The sequence below is a fragment of the Artibeus jamaicensis genome, unplaced genomic scaffold (genome assembly GCF_021234435.1).
Source record: "Artibeus jamaicensis isolate MK-2021 breed Jamaican fruit bat unplaced genomic scaffold, CSHL_Jam_final scaffold_369, whole genome shotgun sequence".
NCBI classification, from domain to species: domain Eukaryota; kingdom Metazoa; phylum Chordata; class Mammalia; order Chiroptera; family Phyllostomidae; genus Artibeus; species Artibeus jamaicensis.
Window position 1 is genome coordinate 42,545,235 of NW_026522042.1, and position 23,946 is coordinate 42,569,180.

Here is a 23,946-nt window from a genome sequence, read left to right on the forward strand (position 1 = left end):
GGCAAACTTCCAGACGCCAGGCAGCAGCACTCTCCCCTCTCCAAGCCCTCACCCCACAGAGAGCTACAAAGTGGTGGAGCAGGCTGTCCCATCCTGACTATTACCGAAGGCTCTGCCCCACACAGTTTACAGGTGCTTTTTTTTTTAGAATAGGTCATTTTACTAAGACAGGGAGTCAAAGCAGCTCTACCTAATACACAGAAACAAGCACAGGGAGGCTGCCAAATTGAGGAAACAAGGAAATATGGCCTAAATGAAAGAACGAAACAAAACCTCAGAAAAAGAACTAAATGAAACAGAGATAACCAACCTATCAGACACAGAGTTCAAAACCGTGGTAATAAGGACACTCAAAGAACTCATTGAATGGCAACAGCACAAAAAAGATGGAAATGAAAGTTACCTTAAGTGAAACAAAGAAAAATCTACAGAGAACCAACAGTGGAGGGGATGAAACCAAGATTCAAATTGATAATTTAGAACATAAGGAAGAAATAAACATTAAACCAGAACAGCAACAAAAAAAATTTTCAAAAAAATGAGAATACTGTAAGGAGCCTCTGGGACATCTCTAAAATGCTAATATCCAAATCATAGGGATGCCAGAAGGAGAAAAGGAAAAGCAAGAAATTGAAAACTTATTTGAAAAAATAATGAAAGAAAACTTCCCTAATTTGGTGAAGGAAATAGAGATACAAGTCCAAGAAACTCACAGAATCCCAAGCAAGTTGGACCTGAAGAGGACTACACCAAGACACATCATAATTAAAATGCCAAAAATTTAAGATAAAGGGAGAATCTTAAAAGCAGCAAGAGAAAAGCAGAGGGTTGCCTACAAAGGAATTCCTATAAGACTGTCAGCTGATTTCTCAAAAGAAATTTTTCAGGCTAGAAGGGACTGGCAAGAATTATTCAAAGTGATGAAAAGCAAGCACTTACAACCTAGATTACCCAGCAAAGCTATCATTTAGAATGGAAGGGCAGATGAAGTGCTCCCCAGACACTGAAGGTAAAGTTAAAGAAGTTCATCATCACTAAGCCATTATTACATGAAATGTTAAAAGGATTTATCTAAGAAAAAGATCAAAACTATGAACATTAAAATGGCAACAAATTCACAACTATCAACAACTGAATCTGAAAAACAAACTAAGCAAACAACCAGAAAAGAAACAGAATAATAGATGAGAAGATCATTTGGAGGGTTATCGTTTAGGAAGGAGAAATTGGGAGTGGAGGAAAAGGTACAGGAACTAAGAAGCATAAATCAGTAGGTACAAAACAGGGGGGTGTTAAGAATAGTACAGGAAATGGAGAAGCCAAAGAACTTATGTGTACAACCCATGAACATGAACTAAGGTGAGGGGGATTGCACAAGGGAATGGGGGTACCAGGTGGAAGGGGTAAAGGGGGAAAATTTGGGGAAATTGTTATAGCATAATCAATAAATTTTTTTTAAAAAAGCTACTTTCAAATATCTCAAGTAATGGTGTATACACACATATATACAAACACACACAGGATTACCTTGGGAAATGGTTCTGTGTACCCAAAGTATTTTCATGTGCTATACATTCTTTCAACTCCTATCTCTTATCTTTTAATTGTACCACTTTTATTATAATTCTTGACCTCTATGGTGTCAGGAGTTACCTTACCCTTATTTACTACCCACATTTAGCTCCTTTAACCTTCCTCTGATTAGATTCCCCGAGTCGTCCTCAACTCCATACTCCTTCTCCTTGCCCTTCTCCAAGTTTCCAAGGTCCTATGGCCTAAAGTCAGTTTTGCAAAATCAAAGTGATATTCCAGATGCTTGCTCACTGTGGAGACTAGAGACCAGCTGTCACCCCTGGTCTCTGTTACTCCATGACTCAGGGTTTGTGTTCCAAAATAGGTCTGGCCTTTCATGTTACCTTCTCTCATTGCAGCCTGGCTGCTCAGTGGCTGCCTGCTATCACCCCAGTTCCCCTTCCACACTACTGCTTTTCAGGTTTCTTCTCCCCATGGGCTGTGTATGTTGGGACTATTTGCCTCCAAACTCAAATGGACCACTGGTTAGCACTCTTCTCTATTATCATCCTGGTTCGCAACTAGCATCAGAATTTCCATGAACATTTCTACTAAAGGAGTACTATAAGATCTTCCACTCTAGAAGAAGACAGCAAGAAGAAAAATTATTTATAACTTTAGGATCTTAACTTAAGATAATATTCTGGAGAATGTAACAGAATAATATTCCAGGCAGGATCTGTCTCAGAAAGGATTTGATTTGTGGAGGATGACTGTGTACCACACCTGGAACTATAGAAAGGAAATGTTACCCAACTTAAATCAACTCTCCTGGGCCTATGTGGGGTTGCCGTAGGCTTCTCTGCACTTCTTTGTTGCCTGGGAACCCTGCTTTCTTATCTTCACCTCCCCCAAGATCTGTCTTCCTCTTTTTTCTAGGGAGCTGAACACTGGCAGGTGGCAGGAAGGGTGTCCATGGGGACTGAGAAGCCCCACCCTCCTCAGGAAGGTGCAGAGGCCCACACTCTGCCCTGGGGAAGTCCAGGAGGCACTCATTTCAGGAACTCCCAGGCCCACAGCACTAATTCCTGCAGCTTCAGGGGAAAGAACATTCCTATTTTAAGAGGCTCTGGGTAATATGCTCACCCAGGTCTGAGTCACTGCTCCTCTTTAAGGTTTGTGAAAGAAAATATATTTCTCAGCCTTTAGCTTTATAGGCCTTACTTTCCGCAGCCTCAATGATCAACTGGTTTACCACAAAATGTAAAAAGAGCTAGTGAGGCCATGGTAACTAAGGAAGTTATAGTGTCTGGAATTATAATAACAGAGGCAAAGCTAAGAGTTATATGAGACCTAAAAATAAGTCACTAACTATATCCTACTTCCTCTAACATATATGCATAGGTACCTAGAAGAGAAAACCACCCATTGTTCAAAAGAGTCAATAAAGAACACTATGATTAACCACAGCCCACCCCATCACAAAGAAGTATTCCTATGCCCTCATGAACAGACTTTTACCCAATGAGGATATTTCACTGGAAGGTAATTCATCACTATTATCCTTGAAAGGATAGAACCACCAGGGGTCTCCATATCAGCCATCGCAGCAGTAATTAGAATAATAGAATATCACATTACATCCATGGTATTTGGTACCCTTTGCGTGAACCACTGCAGTTCAGTGTGAGTTCCTCCACAGAGTTTGCCTGCAAACACATACATTTCTTCCTCATCAGCTGTTAAAACAACTATGTGTTTGAATATAAGCATAAATAATAACAGCTTATACTAATTGTACATTTACACAATAACTTACTATTCACTCACTTCGTCGTCCTTTTAACAAACTTACCCCTTCTTATACATGAGAAATCAGAGGTTTAGAGAAATTAAGTAACATGACCCAAACCACACCATTCATAAGTGTTAAGGGCGTAGGTTAAATTCAGATCTTTCTACCTATTCACTTTAAGAACTTAATCATATTCCTCTACTATTGTTTACAAGTCAAATTTTAAATGGTAGGAGTTTCAGTCTTTACTTTCATAGTAAATTCTCATTCTTCTAGTTAGTCAAGCTGATTTTTCACATATTTAAAATGGCTTCAGTTCAAAAAAACACAGTTTGAACTCTCTTCTCAGACTTCTGTATTCAATATCACATTCTAAGGTGTGGCTCAGCAGCAGTTAAGAGAATCCCAAACTCCCAAGCTCCTTTTCATTTTTTTTCTTTTAGAAAAATAGTGGCCACATCTCAGTGGAACGATCCTGGCCCCAAGTATGAGCTCCCAGTTCTTTAGGACTACTCTGGTATCTGTATTTGTTCACTAGTGCTGTCTTACCAAAGTACCACACTGCGTGGCCTAAACACCAGAAAATTATTTTTTCACATCCTGGAGGCCAGAAGTCTGAGACGGCAAAGCGCTGGCAACACTGGTTTCTTCTGAGGCCTCTCTCCTTGGCTTGTAGCTGGCTGTCTTCTTCCTGTGTATGTGTCTCATCTTCTCTCCGTACCTATGTCCTCATTTACTCTTCTTATAAGGACACCAGGCATATTGGATTAGGATCTACCCAAATGACCTCATTTTACCTTAATTGTGTCTGTAAAAGTTCCTATACCCAAATACAGTTACATTCTGAGGTGCTGGGGCTAAGAACTTCAACATAGGAATTTATTGAGGGATGGGGGGACACAATTCAGTCCATGACAGTATTCCCAAAATTTCCTTTTACAAAATCGTCTATATTGTATAACACAAATGCCTTTGACCCTGACAGCAAGAAGTTTAAACTGCTTACTCCATAAATGCTTTTGTTACCTTCCTATAATAATATAGATACATTTTTCTATGACCAAACCGTAGTTTTTATTCAGTGTTATCACCAATATCAGCTACATCATAATTTTCATCTTTAAAGACAACATGAATCTCATTTGTAAAAAAAAAATACAGAAAATGTTTTTGGGAATTGTGAATTATCAATAGTAAAACCAAATTCTAGATCTTTAAAAATGTATTGAGACCAATAACATCTTTTTAAATTATTATTGTTATATGTCTGGCACTTAAAAGAGCATAACCTTTGATCAAAATATAGCCCAGCATAACCTACCCTGAGCCCTCAATATATGTCGCAGTCCCTGGTCATTCCATGTGAAGATTCCAAACGACCTGACGAGGCATTGAGATTTATGTGGTTATATCAGTGTAAAATGTGTCACTATGGGGTGCCTACTAGTTTCACATATTAAGCTAGGTGTCATATGCAGGGTTTCAAAAATTGATGCAAGAGAGTGAGTATTGTCTCTGCTTTACCAGTAAAAAAAAATAGAACCTTAGAAAGATTAGGTAAATTATCCAAGGTCACACAGCTCACAGAGGATCAAGACTTAGGTGCCAAGTCTTACCTGTGAACCTAGTCAGTCTCATCTGACTCCAGGAACATTTGTTTGTTTGTTTGTTTGTTTGTTTGTTTTTGCCACCACATGTTGCTTCTTTGACTTCTTAAAAACATGTAATAATGTCCTCTTAGTGCAGTGGCTCAGCAGCTCAAAACTTTTCCTGGGCCATAAAAATATCCAATCTAGTTTCATCAACTGTTAGTTTTGGTAAATAAAATAACTGCATCTTTGTTTCTATGTTTTAGTTGCAAAATAAATCATGAGGTATTCATCACCAGAAATTTAAAATCTATCTCTGTCTCTGGGTGGTGATGAATACTAAGGTTATGTGAAACTACAATGGACATATTTATTTTTCATAGAAAAAGTTAATTATATTAAGTAAACCTAGTCGGTAATCACAAGCTTCCTTGTAACAGCTTTGGGACTACAGTCACGTGTCTCTTCAAAACACTCAGTTAAAATTGGTCTGTTTTGTGCCCTGGCTTCCCAGGCAAGACTGTAAATGCACTGATTGCAGGAACCCTTTCTGTGGCTTCTCTGTGTGGTCCTGCAGTGCTTAGCACAGTGCCTTGCCCAGAGCAGGTACTCACTAACATTCCAGCTGTAAAGCCTAAAAAATGACCACCAAGAGAAGCCCATTAAAGAACTTTGTGATGAACATCACAACTGTACAACAGGGTATCTAAGGAATCCTTAAAACTAACCATGTTGAGAGAGCTCGCTTGCTCTGTGAGATCAGATGAGCAGTCTCTAGGGCTTTGATTTACAAATCTTAAATGCCTAAGGGAACGCCTGATCGGGGAGGCAGTGAGGTGTGTTGTTCTAATAATTGCATAATTTGATTTGTTTAGGCAAAGTAGGTGTTGTAAGAAATCATACAAGGTTCTATTTAGCAGCCCCCAAAGGCAGTCATGAATAGAGCAGGACTCTACTTGGGGCCCTCATTAACGGCCTGAGAGAAGTTAGCTGTGTCAGTCCAAGGCCACCAGTATAGCTAGAAGTGCCTTTCTTCATCCTCCTGTTGCTCAGTTGTCTGTTTCCCTAGCAAGACCCCACTGTCTTGGACAAAGAGTAGATTATTGAAATTATACAAACAGGAAAAAGCAAGGTAGTTTTTTATATCTAGAGCTTTACTCTAAGAATTATGTAACTAGCCACAACATAGTTTTTGCACCTAGAAGTAAAAATTAACAATAGCTTAAAGTAACAAAAACACACTTAGTAGTTAAGGCTGAGCCACAGGGCCTCTTGCAAATATAACAGAAATTCTGATGCCAGAGATGAAGAGGTCTTTCTCAAAGAAAAGCTTTGTCTTCAAAAGATACAACAGTGAGAACATGATGAGATAGATTCTGGTAGATCTAGTTCCCAGGAGAAAAGGCTTTGTTCAGGGAGCGTGCTATGACAAACAAAAGCTTTCTTTTTAGTCTGGTATATCCTTTCAGTTCAGGACACCCCTCTGCAAGTCTGCCCTAGGCTCTTATAACTGTCCCAGAGTGACTCTGGGCACCTCTTCTCAAGCTTTCTACATCTCAGAGAACTAAGAAAACTACGAAATTGCTCAGCCTATGGAGAAAAGGCTTTGAGAATGGTTAATAAATGAGATGAGCTTATTGAGTTACCAATCCTTAAAGGAGGCAGAGACACCTTGAAGTTGAGTTGGAGGCAGTTTAGAAAGCAAACTGTAGGGTTTGAGGCAGTTCCCTCTGAGAAGTTCAGTAGCCTAGGCCATCTACAGATTGATATGAAGCTCTTACCTCTCCTGCTTAGGAAGCCTTTTGCTGTATCACGCCCTCAAATAGGTTATAAATGCACTGGCTACAAGAATCAGAAGTAGAGATGGAGGAGATAGAGGCATCTTTGCTGAGGGTCAGTGAGCAGTGAGTGGCTTCAGGGGTATCTTGAAGAGTCAGTAACATGCCCAAAGACATCAAAACCAAAATCAAGAACTTCAAGACTGCCCCTTTTGATAGTCACTTCCCCAACTGGAACCAGACCAGGAACTATAGGCAGACCTGCCTGGAATTTCACCACTGTGAGAAAAGGCGATGACTGCTAAAGAGGGTGATGTTTCCATCTGCAAATGGTACTAGCAGTGTACAAGTTCCTCTGTCCCATATCTCAGTCATCAGCCTGGGACAGCCACCTTGCACAGGGCACGCTGCCTGGGAAGATCTGAACTGGCTGCATCCCCTTTTGTCCTCTGTCTGCTATCCTTCTCCCAAGGAGATGAAGGGGGACCTGGGTACATCCCCCCCTAGGATCCTGAATCATAGCTTAACTAATAATACATACTAGTAAAAGTAAATTTTTAAAAACAGTAGAAATGTAGGGCAATTAAAAGAAAGATAAGGTAAACCTCTTTTAAAACTTAATTATCTTTCCTCAGAAGATATAGACTTGCAGAAACCTCTGGTTTAGATTAGGGAAGAAGGCCATGGGTTTTGAAAAGCAAAATAAGCAGAAATATAAATAAGAAGATGAAATCTGGGGTGCAAAGTATGGCAGAAGATAGAACCTGGATTATCTAAGCCACCACCAGCAATGCCCATGAGCACATTGTCCTGGTGTTGACTCGGAATATCGCCCAGCACACAGCATTCCTCCAGAACAGCAATTCTAGAAAGTAAAAGAGGACATTAGGGGATCCAGAAGAAGTGAGTCACACCAAAACCATCTCTACACAGCTAACCCACCCCTTTCATCAAGGCAGAAATTATTCCATATTAGCTACAGCTTCCATGATCTCATTAGCAAAGATATTGGGAATCTGCTGTTCCTTAGGAGGAAAGATTGAAACTGTGCCACAAATTATTTCATGCAGAACATTTCAATCTGACTGGATAGATGGCAATGGGAAAGAAAATCTATCTCCCCACAGCAGTTTCCATAAACCTGTTGCTGGGAGGAGACTTGTGTGGCAGGAACTGAAATGTGTCCTGATGTCCACTGGCCCAGGAAGAGGCCCCACCTAGAGAGCCTAAAAATCTGGAGGATGGTTGAAATACTTTCATCATAAGTGAGCAGCTTGGCCAACAGGCAATTATGAACTTATACAAACTAAAAGTTCAGTGGTATATCTGACTTGGTATATACATGGATTCGGGACTCAAATATAATATGATCAGGATACAGCTTTTTCCTCCAATTTCCCCAGTCTCAAGTCCCACATGACGGCACTGTGGCAGAACAGACCTCTCAACCTCTCAGGGACCCAGCCCAGCACACAGCAATGAGAGTCCTATTCCAAGTAAAAGGCTCAGAGCATCTTATTGGGTCCCATGTTCACCCTAGATCCTAGACTATGGCCTGGACTGTGGAATCAGGAGATGAAATCAAGTAAACTAAAGCCATACAGACAGAAAAATTCAAGCTATAGCTATCATAAGAAGAAAGAGTGAAACTAAGTGACAGAAACAACAAAAAAACCACTGTAGTTAGTGAGTGGTCTTGAAGGTGCTATTTGCAGAAAAGACATTTTGTCTTAGCTTGGGTTTCCCCCAGAAAACAGAGCCTGAAATAAAAGCTTGCACGTAGGTCATTAATTTGCAGAGATGAATCCAGGAAACACCCGGGAGCTGAAAAGAGTGAAACTTAGAAAGGAGGAAAACTTAATGCAAAGTACATTGCAGAGCTACATAGGAAGAAGAATCCAGGGAGGAAGCATTTATTGACCAGCTAACACACCCTTCATTGCTGAAGGATTGCCCATGGGTGTTCATTCTCAGTTCCAGATTTGTGCAAGTATGAGAATGATCTAGTGGGTTCCTGCAGGTGCACCTCACTGCCAAGTCAGAAAATCCTGGCAGCACAGAGACAGGTGTGGCTGGTTTCCATGGTAATGGTTGAGAAAAAGGTGGGGCAAGAGGATGCAAGGTGAGCATAAGAGTTGGCCAATGCATCTTTCCTCTTGGATACTTAACTTGTTTTGTTTTGCTTTGTTTTGTTTTTGTTGCAGGTTAATTCTTCACCAATAATAAACTGTAAAGAGAAAACACCACAGGACTGGCTATGGGATTATATGAGGTACAATAGGGAAAGATTTGGGCTGGAATCCTCTCTCCACAGTCAGCAGTGTGGTTCAGAGCAAGTCAGTGTCTTCACCAGTGAAACACAGACGTCATTAACGCCTACTTTATGTGATTTGGAGTATTATTAGTATATAAAGTCATACTGTCTCCTTATGTAAAATGTTATTTTTATTTCCACTGTTCTTATTAACAAAAGAGGGTCCATAATATTTTAATTACTCATACAAACTAAATGGATTTTAATAAGGGGTCCTTCTAACCATTTCAGTTTCCCTTTAGTTCATGAATTTTGCAAATATCAGTGTTTAAAACACCATCCTGCTCACTGCAGGACTGAATGGTGTTCCACACCAACAAAAAAAAGTTGTGAAATGTCATTGAAATTGCCACAGATAGGCTAACAAAATTTCCCCCCGGTTTCTAATTTCTTTGAAATACATCACCATCAACCTTTAAAACCCACTTAACAATCTAAAACAAGGGAGGGGTTATTTTATATCCTGCCTTGTGGTAACACAGTTTCCAGGAATTTAGAAAAAAATATACCATACATTAGTTACCATTGATAGCAGCCCATATGCCTGAGCATTTGCTTTCCACAGTTTCTGAGAAACATGGTAGGAAAAAGAAGTGCTGAACCCAAACATGATCCAGATCCGTAATGTGACACTGTGGCCAGGATGTCTAGCCACAAAGTTGACACCTTTTGTCTCTGAAACAACCCCATGCTACCCCTAAGCCTCCATCTCAATCCCATATGGTTTGACCTCCCTGTGCTTCTCTGCAAAAGCCTTCTCTCAGGAGCTGAGCATCAGGAAATCAGCCTCACTACTCTTTTCCTTAGAAAGATCCTAGCTTCTTAGAGACTAAAGGCAGAAAGCCACCTCTTCTCTCTTGCTTAAACTTCCTCTTCAACCTGGCTTTAATCCTAAAGTGATTCAACTATTTTCAACAGAAAAACCAAACCAACCCTGCAAAAGAGTGGGTAGAGCTGGTCCATACCACACTCCTGACTCTTCTGAGAGAAACCCTTAAAGACCTAAGTCTCCTGTAGTTCCCAAACTACCCCAACCTCTACACCAAATTACATCATTCAATACAGCTAGAGCCAATTGCCCAAAAGTAACTTAATTGCATATCACTCTCTTTGGGTGTTTTGGAAAAGGTCTATGGAAAAAAAAAAAGTCCCTCTTTGAGCTATCCCCACCCATCCCCATGAAAAGGAGAATTTCATGACTGTCACACAGCTTATTTTTGAAGCCAGGCCATATGAGTGTACTCTCCAAATAGGATGCACATCCACCCAGTTGTTTCCCCATCATGTACTAATAGAAAATCAGACAAGCTTCCATGTAGATGGGAAAGAGACCAACAGGTATGTCATCCTGTAAGAATTTCAATTATAGGAAGGTTAGGCAAAAGCATAATTGAGATGAAGCTTTAAGATAAAGAGTAAACTGTAATGTATGGGGGGAGGGCAAGTTGATCCTTAGGCAGATAATATGCATGAGGACAGGTGAGGGTGGGCTGGAGAGGAACACGTGTCTTATAATGAGAGCAGCAGCTACCCAGCTCCTGCCACTTATGGCATGGAGGGTAGGCTGGCCCAATGTTGACGGGTTTGTCTCTATAATTTCAAGCATGGTTAATCTACATTTTGCAGTTCAAATTCTTGAGAGAGAAATATCACTAATCAGCCCAGCCTAAAGACTGATTCTTCTGGGATCAGGTGCCTATTCCTATTCCAATAAGTTGTGGCTGCGGGACCCGAAGACGGCCAGGTCCACACTGGAGGAATTTGGAGAGGACTGTGGCAAAGACAGCTAGAGAAAAATCTGCCTTTACAGACCTAAAGGACAAATTGTGAATGCAGAACAGCTACACAATGATTTCTACTGGAAAAGAGCATCTTCCCCACAATTCACCACTCTGATCCTGTGCTGCTTGTTGGAGCCAAGGTGGGGTGAGAGTTTAAATAATGAGGCTTCACCCTTGCTTCTCTATACTGTTATCAAGAATGGACAGACTTGGGAAAAAGTGAGCTACCTTGGAAGTATGAATGAAGATGGCTCCAAAATATGCCATGCCTCCAAAACATTATTACCACATTCAGAATATAATGTTTGCATGAGGAGTAATGGGTTTCCTCAAACTATGGTGGTGAGTTTGCAAGAGCATCTGCTGCAAAAAGAACAAGACCTAGGAGTGTTCCTAAGAGAGCAATGAAGCTGTCAGCCATGAACATGTAACCTACTGCAGCATCTTTGTGGACTCAGCTTGGGAAGCTGAAGGCAGGCCCATGGTGTAGGTATGTTTTGACCAGGAGGACATAGGAGCCTCAGAAGTGTGCATCCCAGAGACAGTATAATGAGATCAGGACACTTGCTTGACATGAGCCAGACTGGACACTGGAGTCCAGATCAGGACACTGGAGCCCAGTGGGGTTGAGTCCAGTGTCACAGATCAGGACACTGGAGCCCAGTGGGGTTGAGTCCAGTGTCTTTAAATAGAACATGGCTCAACTTCCAGTCCAGAGCTCTTCAGATGTTTGTAGCAGGCTCTGAGTTTGAGATGGAAGAGCCAGAAAGAGTATGATCACTTAGCTACAAAAGCTACATCTTTTTTTAGTAGACTTCCAAACTAAAGACATTTTTCACTTGTCAAAAATAGCAGTCAGTGCCTTGAAAGACAGTGATTGAAGGGCAAATGTTCCTTGACTTGACGGAGCCTGTTTATAATTACAGCATTAACATAGACACACTTTAATTAAAAGTCATGAAAATGACCTTCACTGTGCTGTGAGACCCGTATTAAAATCCTGGCTGAGGAGCCACTTTCTAGCCAAGCTCTTATTTTCAGATGCCTGCCCTTTGTTAAAGGAATTCCTTTAGCCTAAATTTTCTTAGATTAATTCTCTGACCACTAATGACTGTTTGGCAAGATCTGAAAGATAATAAGCCAAAATTATATCACTCAAACCTGAACAGATAACACTATCCCACCCCCAGTTTAACCAGCTGTGGTTGAGGGACTGGGGCTCAAGCCCCGTGACTGTCCACCTTGCGGGCACTCTGATGGTCCAAAGGATCATCTGGCCCAGCCTCCTCATTTTACAGATAGGAAGGAAGGCTCAAAGATGACAGGTGACTCTTGAGGGTCACCACCCAGTGGTGGGAGAGCTGGGACATACTAGTAGCCACCCTAGAGGATCACTACTCAGGAAAAGGAGCTGCCTGGTCAACTTAAAAAAAGATGTAATTTTAAACTGAAAACATCATCCTCTATTACTTTCTAGGTTGTGCTCTGGGCTTCTAGCTACTGAGAGAGAGAGTTGGTTCATCTGGGACACAAGACGTGACAAATACTGCATAGTACTATAGTCCCTCCTTGGTGATTCACATCACACACTAGGGATTCTGAGAAAGAAGCCCAGCAGTAAAGAAATCTGTTTAACTCAAAACTCTTTTTCCAGTTGACATCTATTAACATCCTACAGACCTGGTGCTCTTGAAAATATACATAGGGACACAGTGGCTTAGTGAGAAGAGAAATGAATTTCAAAATAATTGGGTTGGAAAGTAAAGAAATTGAAACAGTCTGGCTCATGTCAAGCAAGAGCTCAAAAATGGCACCAAGTCATTCTTATTTTCTTCCCCTGGGTCTTATACACTAGCAACTAGGAAAGAAATAGAGGATAAAGGTGTCCTTGAGTAGCAAGGATAAAGAGAATAAATCTTTTCCTTTAATTTACCATTAAGGTTTGCATAAAGGAGTAGAAACACAGACCCTGCCTTTGCCACGTGTATTTAAATCCCAACCAGAAATATAATGCTTAAAATAGTATTCACACGTATTTATAACTTCTGTACGATGAACTACCATGGTTTTCTTTTCCCTCAAAGCTGGTAAAGTTACATTCCTACCTCAGAAACTGTGAAAAAATCAAATTTGGCCTTTAAATAAACTAGTTTGAAAGTTTTAAAAAATATATTAGAGACATTAAAAAAGGAATAGGGGACTTGAATATCCCAAAGTGTGAAAAATGCCACATTTTTATACTCAAATGATTCGAAATAGATGAACAGAATGCTTCCAAACTTTCTAAAAATATGCACCTTCAGGCAATAAAAAAAATCAATCTAAAGGGTCATTTATTTCAAGCACCTAAAAGCCTGATTTAGCATTCCAGTGAGCCCTACAGCTGACTGGATCTGGGAGAGCAGGGCTGAAGAAAGGTCATTCACACTCCTCCATAACTCCTTAATGATATGTTTAGCCTGGCTAATTTTAGACCTGTCGGAAGCTTTTGATTCACTTAAGCATAAGGTGTTGGTGACAAGACTGTGGTCAATGGCAGGTGTGGGCTGAGCTCCCTTTGAAGTCACTTACTGAGTTCATTCCTGGAAGGAGGATGTCAATAGGTAGTCAGGGGGAACTGCTCACAATCCACCTATATCCCCTGGGAGGTCTGTTCTCCCCGCCTATTTACCCAACGTGGGCTGGAGACCTTGGGCACCATCAGTGGAAGAAACAACATCTTGATGATCCTCATCACACCATTATCTTTTCTACTGATCCATTCACACTGTCTTATCCTTCAACTTGGCTCATAGTTATTTTGATCTGGGCAAGAAGTAGATGGTTCAAGTCAACCTGGAGGGGCTGAGGCTGTGATCTTCAGGCAGAGGAAATTCTTCAAGAATTTCAGAGGTAGATCTATATCAGAGGTATTCAGGGATGGAGGCTGAGTGGTCTTTTTTTTTTAACTTTTTTATTGATTATGCCATTACATTTGTTCTACTCCTCCCCCCATTACCCTCCACCCTGCGTACCCCTCCCCCACCATTTCCCCCTTTGGTTCATGAACATGTGTCTCAAATTTTTAGATTCTGTATTTCCCCTACTGTTCTTGCCCTCCCCCTATCTATTTTCTATCTACTGTCTATGCTACTTATTTTCTGTACCTTCTCCCCCCTTCTCCTTCTCCCACTCCCCTGTTGCTAACCCTCCTTGAGATCTTCATTTCTGTGATTCTGCTCCTGATCTAGCTGTCCTCTTAGTTTGCTTTTGTTTTAGGTGTGGTTCTTAATAACTGTGAGTTTGCTGTCCTTTCACTGTTCATCTTTTTTATCTTCTTTTTCTTAGATAAGTCCCTTTAACATTTCATATAATAAGGGCTTGGTGATGATGAACTCCTTGAATTTGGTCTTATCTGAGAAGCACTTTATCTGTCCTTCCATTCTAAATGAAAACTTTGCTGGGTAGAGCAATCTTGGTTGTAGGTCTTTGGATTTCATGACTTGGAATACATCTTTCCAGCCCCTTCTTGCCTGTAAGGTCTCTTTTGAGAAATCAGCTGACAGTCTGATGGGAACTCCTTTGTAGGTGACTGTCCCCTTATCTCTTGCTGCTTCTAGGATTCTCTCCTTCATTTGAATCTTGGCTAGTGTACTGATGATGTGCCTTGGTGTGTTTCTTCTTGGGTCCAACTTCTTTGGGACTGTCTGAGCTTCCTGGATTTCCTGGAAGTCTATTTCCTCTGCCAGAATGGGGAAGTTCTCTTTTATTATTTGTTCGAATAAGGTTTCCACTCATGACTCTTCCCCTTCTGGTAACCCTATAATTTGAATGTTGGAATGTTTAAAGATGTCCTGGAGGTTCCTAAGCTTCTCCTCATTTTTTTGAATTCTTGTTTCTTCATTCTTTTCTGTTTGATCATTTTTTTCTTCCTTCTGGTCCACTCCATTGATTTGAGTCCCAATCTCCTTTCCATTACTATTGATTTCCTTTGTATTACCATTCATTTCAATTAGTTTAGCTTCCATATGTTTCTCTAATTTGTGACTAAAATCAACCAGTTCTGTGAGGATCCTGATAACCAGTGTTTTGAACTGTGCATCTGAAAGTTTGGCTATTTCTTCATCGCTTAGATTGATCGGCTCTGGGGCTCTGAGTTGTTCTTGAGCCATTTTTGGTCTGTTCACGCAGTTAAGTAAGCTGAGGGAAGCCTTAGTTGTTTACCAGGGCGGGGCCACCCAGGTCGCTGGTTTGTGACGCTGTGTGTGGGGGCGTGGTCAGAAAGGGAGCAATGGCCGTACTCTCTGCTAGCCCAGTCCCGTCCCACCACTTGCCCCAGCCTGTTGATCTGATCGGAATTGTGCGAGCCTGCTGCCCTGCGCAGTGCGGTCTCAATGCTCGCCTCTTCACTGGTTTATCTGCACGCAGATGCGCGACCTACCACAGACAGCCAGCCGCACCTCTTCCCTACGTGCTCCCGTAGCTAGCCAGTGATCTGCGCCTTCACCTGCTTGCGCACTACCCGTTCAAGGATCTTTTCTGCCAACCTGCTCCGCTGCTGGCTTTGCTCCTCTTACCAGTTTAGCTGAGCATTTTGTCGTTGTCTTTGGACTCCGTATTGTCGATTTTCTGTGTGGTTTGGTTGAGTTTATTGTTGTTAAAAATAGTTGTTCTTAGATTTGGTTGTGCACGGAAGCAAGTTGGTTCCACTTGTTAAAAATAGTTGTTCTTAGATTTGGTTGTGCACGGAAGCAAGTTGGTTCCACCTACAACTCCATCTTGGTGGAAGTCCAGGGAGGCTGAGTGGTCTTTTAGCAGGTGCTTGAGCAAGAACAAAAAAAGTCTCTCTTTTCTTGGATTCAGAGATATATATGCCCATACAAGCTTCCAGAAAAGGCACTGTGACATTTAACTACCCCTCTGGTTCATATAAGCCTCACCACAGTAACATTCACCCTTTTCTCTACTTTGCTAGATTTTACAGAGTAATTTCATTACTTTATTACTCTTAAAGGGAATTTCCTCAACCCTATAAGATTCTATACCAATCAATTCAAATCCTTTCCACCTTCTCAAGGTTTACCATGGATGGATTTTTATCGGATGCAATGTATGCTTCTACTTCATATATGCTCCATAAAGCTGTAAAAAGCAAAGAAAGTGTCAGTGTTCTACTCAAGAACTCAATAGCCTGAGTGAAGGGAAAATGTCTTTAGTACTGTCTCTTACTAAATTTCAACAAATTCAGAGATTTGGTGAGGGAACTCAGAGACAATCCATGACCATACTTCCACTTTATGGAATGGGAAAGTAAGATCTAAATTTCCTCAATGGATATAATTTGGCAGAACCAGAAAATTTTCATAGAGCAAGAAATCTAATACTGTTTCTCTAAATTTTATCAATAGTCTTCACCATGGGCTGGGGGGGGACTAAATGGTAATGGGAAAAAATATAACTTTTTTTTTAATAGTCTTCACCATGGGTGAAAAAGTGTAGAGAACAGGAGAAAGACAAAGGGATAGAAAACAAAAAAGTAAAGGGTAAAAAAAATAGATGAAAAAAAGAGTCAGTCGGTGAGTAGCTTCCTATCATCCCCTGTTGTCACTTTTTTCTTCTAAATTATGTTCTCACTGGCATCCTCCGATAAACCAGGTATCAGCAAGTCTCACTAGAAATCCTTGGTCCCCATATCCAAGGGACAAAAGTGAGGCAGAGACAAAGTATGCCTAAGTGCACCGTATTTTCCCGGGTTTGGGCCTCAATGGTTAATATTGCAACTGTGAATTTTAAATGCTAATTTTATTCATTTGACAGTCATCTACTGAACATCTGCCATGTGCTAAGAACTCTACTGCACACTCAAAGAACATGAATATGAAGGAGACATAGCCTTGCCTCCAGAATTTTACAGTTTAATAAGATAGACAAGAAAAATATTCCTCTTGGTAGCAAAGTTTTAAGACTGTGACATTTCACACTAACAATTATAACACAGGGAAGAAACAGATAGGTGCCCTCAGAGAGGCTCGGCCTGAATATTATGAAAGTCCAGAAATGAACTGTGTCATTTCCAGGTGTCAGGAACCAAGAAATCTTCATCAAGAAGTGGCATCTTGAGCTGGGACTTCAAGGATAGAAAAGATTAAGTCTTTAAACAGTAGAGCACACTGAGGAGTGGGATTCCTGGGAGAAAAAAAAAAAGAAAAGGAAAGGAGGGAGGAAAGAAAAGAAAGAGAGAGAGAGAGAGAGAAAGGAAGGAAGGAAGGAAGGAAGGAAGGAAGGAAGGAAGGAAGGAAGGAAGGAAGGAAGGAAGGAAGGAAGGAAGGAAAAGAAAGAAAGAGAGAGCACAAAGGTACAAGAATAAAAGATCTGTTTGGGAAATAGCAAATGGACCTGTTTGGATAAAATGCAGATAAATGGAGATGCACAGCTAGAAAAGTGTGTTGAAAACCAAATTGCAGAGTATTTAAAAGGACAAGCTAGAAAGCTTGTTCTAAATTCCCTAAGTGATGGGCAACCACTGCACATTTTTCAGAGGGCTGGCCTTTGGGCAGATTAATTGGGCCACAATGAATTGGAGTGAAAGATATTAGATACAAAAATGGATTCGGTCTTTTATGATGATCTAAATGTGAAGTAAAGCACACTTGCAGAAACAATGAAAAGGAAGCAGATTCACTAGACCTTAGGATGCAGAAAGGGTAGAAGGGCAGAAATAATTTGGTAGAAAGGCCAAAGAAGCATTTCCTAGACTATGTGTGATGGAAAAAAAAATTCTATCACATCAAGTGAATACTTGAAAGCATGAGATTTTGAACCTAACACAGAGATGGTCTCACCACTGCCCACTGTTCGTTAGTTGATTGAATAATTTTGCTTGTAGGTTGAAAATATTGGTGATATTTTTAAAATTTTATTGTTGCTTTTATGTCTTTTTGTGGTTTAGAAAGACCAGAATAAACAAACAAACAGTGGCTATTACATATCTCGGACTAAAGAGGACACAGGAGGTCTCCATCTCTCTTCTGGTGTGTAAATATAGCAGCTACTATATAGTGGTGGGCCTGCAGAGGGCTGCTGAATATAAAGGAGACGATCTATTACAAACTATCCAAATCAACAATTCTGCTTTACCATGTCCTTCCTATGAATTGTGTCCTTCCTAATTCATTTTTACTTCAGAGGTTCCTTTTAAAAACTGACATTATTGAATGGGTAAGAACCTGCCTTTAACATTTCTCTACTATTTATTCACTGAGCACCTCAATCACCTAGTCAGATGCTAATGGTTTGGGAACAAATAATAACAGCCCTTTTGTCTCACTTAGATGCTAATCCAAACATATTGTTAACCATCTTCTTCAGAGTCTTCCCTGATAAACTAGAAAAGCAGCCTGACTCCGTGTCATCCTCAGGAGAGCTCCCTGTCTGATTTGGGTTTTCTTCCTTCTGCACTCATCCTTCTGCCTGCCTGGCCCCTCCCATTTAGCAAACATTCAGAAAGCATTTGGTATATATGCCCAGCACTGGGCCTAGTGGTACAGATACAGAAATAAAAGGTAACAATCTTTCCTTCTTTGGCAAATATTAAGATAAGGAATTCCTCACCTTCCAGGTGAGGTATTCCTGACCTATGGAATACCTCACCTGCAAGACAGGAGCCATCTCTACCTAAACCTGGTGTCACTGCTTGTAAGTGCTCCAGAGGGGTTAGGTATGTGGACTGCAGAGTCCTAGGATGAGGGTGGCAACACCAGCTGGGCCATGTACTAGCTGTGAACCTAATGAGTTACTTAAACCTTCGGAGCCCCCATTTTCTCCTCTGTAAAATGGATGTGATAATAGCAGTACCCACCTCATTAGGTGGCTTCTGGTAAGAACTAAATGAGACAATTAAGGAATTTAGGATAGCATCTGCTGTACATTAAAAATACTAGATAAAAATTATAATTAATAGTATTAATATCTGACTTGTGGTCAGCCTGCAAATGACCACCAGTGGCTGTGATGGTGACTGTCCTCTTAGCAGGTAAGAATACACTTAAAAGACTTGGTAGCCCTTCCCAGAAAGGTCTAGAAAGCAATGCCCACTTCAGTTTGCATGTCATAGAAGCAATTCTTCCATAGCCTATATGTCATGTTTTCTGTTTTATTTCTCTCATTTTCTTATACCAGAAAAAATTCATCTGTTCCCGATGTTCATTCCCTATTTAAAGACACAGCATTCAGTTTGTGAAGCCGGCAGTTCTCTGCCAATGCTGTCACCGCCCAGGTCTGGGGCGCTGAAGGCCCAACCTGCAGCACGAAGTGACATAAAACCACTGCCATTCCATCCAGAGGGAGTTGGTGGTGTGCAGGGCGGGTTACAGAATCAAGTCCCCTGTGAGGAATAAGTAACAGAAACCGTAGAAGGCAAATGAAATAGAAATGTGTTCCCCATGCAAACACTCAGAGCAATTAAAAATAAAATGAAGGAAAGAATAAACTAAAATAGAAAATCATAGTGGGGGTGGGACGACCACTTTTTCAATCAAAGATTGTGCTTCCTGGACTCTGGTTGCCAGGCAGGCTATACCTGGAGGTCAGAATGCATCATTAATTAAAGGGAGGCTGCTGAAGTTGGTTATCTGGGGGCTTCAGGTGCCCACACACATACTTCTCCAAGCCAGAGCAGGTCGAACGTAATAAAGTGTTCAAGGTGAATCTGACTTTCTTCAGTACTCCTCACCCTGGACTTTCTCCTAGGCATTTTCAGCCGAGTTACCCCCACACTCCAGGGAAGGCAAATCTCCTTCAAACACCACACCCACTTCTTGAACATTATCAGCAGAAACAAATTTAGCATTAAACATTACATCACCACCTTGCTGCAGCTTACAGACCCAGACAACTATCCCTCCACATGGACCAAGGTGATCAGGGCAGCCTGGGGCACTGTTCTGTCCAAATTGGAAGAGGGCAGAGCTTCTCACTGAGCAGATGCCCTTGAGCCCAGCAGATCTAGGAATTCTATTTTATTTCTTTTCTTTTCTTTTTTTTTTTTTTTTTTTTTGCCTTTAAGCATGCAGATCAGGAACATCAGACCTAGAAGTTTTTCCGTGCAGCACAATTTATGCTAGCTCATTACCTCCTGCTACACTCCGGGGCTTTGTAACGGAAATTGGCTCTGATTTCTGAGATGGGCATTACATCATCATCTTCTTTTAGCACATTATGTCATCCCTGCTGAGACGCATTATCTCGGGTTGGCTCAGCAGTAGCGATTTTTGCGGGCCTACTGCAGTGTTCCCAAAGAACTGCTGGGAACCACAGATTGAAATCTGAAACATTTATCTTCTAAAAAGCTGAAAAAAAAAAGAGAGATGTTCACATTGGACCCCATTTATTTTCCTTAACCCTCTCCTTTCTCTCCTGCTTTTAGATTACACAGCAGCCAGTGATCAGTGTGAAGAGCCTGTGCAGGGACCATCACCTTCAGAGATGTACCCCTCGGGGTGCCTAAAATATTGCTCCCCATCAACAGCTGATACACCTGACACTTGCCATGATTCTATCTCAAGAGGGCTTAAAAATGTTTAATAGGAATCACCGTGGCCACTCATATTGATAACATAGAGCAACCTGCTTCATCCTGGGGTTATTTATGAAAAGGATTTCTTCTCATGAGATATATATATATGCGTGTGTGTGAATGAAAACTATGTACACACACATATACATGCTTATCCTCCTGACCGTGTTGCAGTCACAAAGGCAAACTTCTAGAAGATTTGTATTAGAAAAAATTTTTATGCAGAGAAGTGAGCTGATATTATCTCTTCTCACTTCAACCATGAAATTAGAAGCCTATTTTCTATCTCTCCATCCTCAGCAGGATTAGAAACCACTGCACAGAGGGAATAAACAGGTGCTTTCAGGATAAAGCAAAGATATTCCCAAGCCCCAGAGAATCCCTATACCTCTCTCATCACAAAGGCATAATTGTGGGGGGGGGGGGGAGGTCTCTAAATACTGAAAGGAAATGGGATACATTCAACCATGACTAAATTACAATTTCCCCCTTATACACCAACTAATAAGATTCATTGGGTGGGGAGTAAGTGCTGGGGGAGGGATTAGAAGAGACGTTATGATATTCCCTTCCCTTGCCAATCGTGATGAATTTTTTCCCACTGAGTTTTCTAAACGGTGGACTTATTTATGCTCTCAGTTGTTTCGTGTAGCCCTCAAATGGTAGCCACATTCAGACAAATAACTTTGTAATTAAATTGGTAAATGATAGCAAGTAAAGGTATCATTTGGCCCAGCCCAAGAGCCTTGCTCTGACTTCTACCCTCAATGATTTGTGTGTGTGTTCTTTTCCAGTGCCCTCCCTTTACCCTCAATGGATCATAAAACAAGGTGGTGGCCTTCATCCTTTCTGTACACAGCCCAGGGCGAGGCCACATGAGCCCTCGGAGCACTCTAACAGGGGTGGACACACCTAGCCCTAAACTCATGGTATAGAAGCTTCCTGGGTGACCTTCAGCAACCAACTGATATCCCCATCTTCAGCACCTTTTCTTTCACATTTCATCTTCATTGCCATTTGCCTCGTATCTCCTAGAGGGGATGGTGTGAGGATTGATGGTTTGATCCCACAAAGGGCTCTAAGGCTTTCAGATGGGTGGTTCTCCTTAAAGTAATGCTATTTAACGGCTGATTAGATTGATAAGAATCTTCTTACCCTTCTCCTTTTTTTCCCTGTGTCCCTTCATCTCCACCCCCCTGCCCCAAGCTCTAGGAATTTTATGATCTGAAGGTCAAAGTGCTTTAAATCTTAATAACTACATGTGCCACTCGGGATACTGAAACTACATATATTCTTTACTTGACTTGTTGTAAGCTTTTACTGCAGCCAAAGTTAACTGCTACACCATTTAAAAATTCCACTGAAAAAGCAAGCAGCCTTCAACATGTTAAGCTGATTTTCATGTAAGCTGTAAAATATTAAATGACAAGGACTTCCATCCAACAAAGCAATTACCTGGCCCAGTTACCCCCTTTCTGTTTTCAGGAGACAAGGAGGCGGATTCATAAACCCTGAGGGATGTGTGCCTGCCTCTTAGATGTTGGCTGGTTGGGCACCAGCTTCTGAAACAAATTGGGTGAAGGGCTGAGCGTTACTGCTCCCTCTTCCTCCAGCACTGTGTGTGTCCAGGAGGCTGTGCCCAATCCTACAATAAAAAAGGCTTTCAGGCTGTACAGAGATCCTCAGTCCACTCCCCAACCAGGCCCACTGTGGAACAGAGCCACTGTGCTCTTGTCCTCTAACAGGATAGCCACTGGCCCAGTGAATCTATAGGGGGCATTTTTCCTGATACCCTCTTAGAGACAAAGGAAACCCAACCCAAAGCCTGTAGTTAGTTTCAAAAAGTAAGTACATATTGGGAAGATCATATTACACCAGGAGAAATCAAGTATTCCTTCACGGATATCCCAAAATAAAGGTGGAGAACAGGGCTGGCCAAGTCAGAATGGGGAGATCACGCACCAAGCATGCTGGCTCCTGACATTACAGTGAAACCCAGGCTTGGAGTGAGGAGAGAATTCTGGGCCAAGCTTCAGCCCCCTTTGCCAGCTGTGTTGGCACCAGTCACTATGCTTCTGGGGTTGGCAGAAGAGGAATGAAGTGGTATGGACCTTTCAAAATCTCCTGGCCATGTGGAGAACTCCCGCTGCATTCACCTGCTTGCCTAGAATCACTATCAGGATCATCTAATATATAGAAATATTGACACTTGTTTTATCAATGAAGGTCTTAATCCTGCATCTACCATCAATGCCAGGATACCAGCTGTCTGCACCAGCTGCTCTCTGGATGCCACCCTAGAGTCCCATTACCAGTGCCCTGGGGCTTATGGCATTTCCCAAGGCCAGAGAACCTCCCCTTCTTCTCAGAATAAGCCTTTAACAATGATCTGTCTTCTTAGGAACAACCAAAAAAATATTAAGTATGTCATGAAGATACAGACTGCAAAAACATCAAGGGTTACAGTTCAGACAAATAATAGAGAGATCCATTTTATCCAGCTTCAGGGGTTGAGGGGACATACAAATTTTTTGAAAATATAAATCTTAACTTCCAGGAAGTTTGCATTCCTTCACCTCTTTTCTTTGACCAGGATGAATACCCTGCCTTTCTCTTAGGGTTTTTCCGTCTCAGATGCAAACTTTCTACTCCATAACTCCGTGATCTGAGAGGTGTCTCCTGTTTACCCCTTAACAAAAGTCCTAGATTCTCACTAATCCAGAACAACAGTACTATTAGGACTCCATGCATTCATTCAACATATATCTACAAAGCAGCAACAACGCACCAACAATTGTAAAAAGTATTCTGGGGATGAATCAGACATGGATTTAGCTTTTTAGGCACAAGAGAGACCACAAACAAGATATATCAATAAATACGGGACAGAGACTGCCAGTTTTTCACCCAAATTCCTCCTCTTATTCCTGGGTACACAGCTGGATATACTTCTCAACTTCTTCTACTGGAGGGCTGGCCATGTGCCTGAGTCCTAGTCAATATAGAGTGGGTGGAAATGATGTGCACCCCTTCCGGTGCCGTGCCTGTGAGATCTGGTTGCATGCTCTTTCCTCCTCCTGGTTGGCTGGGATGGTGAAATCACTAAAACCTGGGCAACCTGTGTTGAGGTGGCAGAGCCTTGGTGAGCCCCAAGGGAAAGCTACCCTCATGGTCTGGTCACATTCAGGACGGGTACCAGGGTAGGAAATAGATTTCTACTGTTCGTATCTCTCACACACAGTAGCCAGGTTGCTTTAAGGAATATAAATGTTGAAACGATTTATTGACACGGAAATGTATTCACAGTATATAGTAAGAGAAGAATAAGTTTAAAACTGTATTAGAGTATGATATCACTTTTTAAAAGAATATATATATAAATGTACACACACACACACAAAGAAAGCTCTAAAAGTGTGAACAGTATGGTATGGGTGTTTATCAGTGTTGGTGATAGTATAGGTTTGGCTTATCTACATTTTCTAATGTACAGTTAAGACTTTATAAATAACATTAAAAAGAAAAGTATGTCTTGAGACAAATACAAAGGTACAGCATCTCAATGTGAGTAAAGATTTCCTGAGGGAAATCAGAAGCCTTCTCAAGCTAATAAGCATCTATTAA

General features: G+C 41.3%; 1 long non-coding RNA gene and 1 pseudogene across 1 annotated transcript in view; one reads left to right on the top strand and one right to left on the bottom strand.

Annotated features, from left to right (window-relative positions):
- Nucleotides 1-23,946, bottom strand: part of LOC119039997 (uncharacterized) — a 94,696-nt gene that overhangs the window by 21,191 nt on the left and 49,559 nt on the right. The gene's annotated exons all lie outside the window — the stretch shown is intronic.
- LOC119039996 (cytochrome c oxidase subunit 6B1-like) lies at nucleotides 6,838-7,099 on the top strand (annotated as a pseudogene).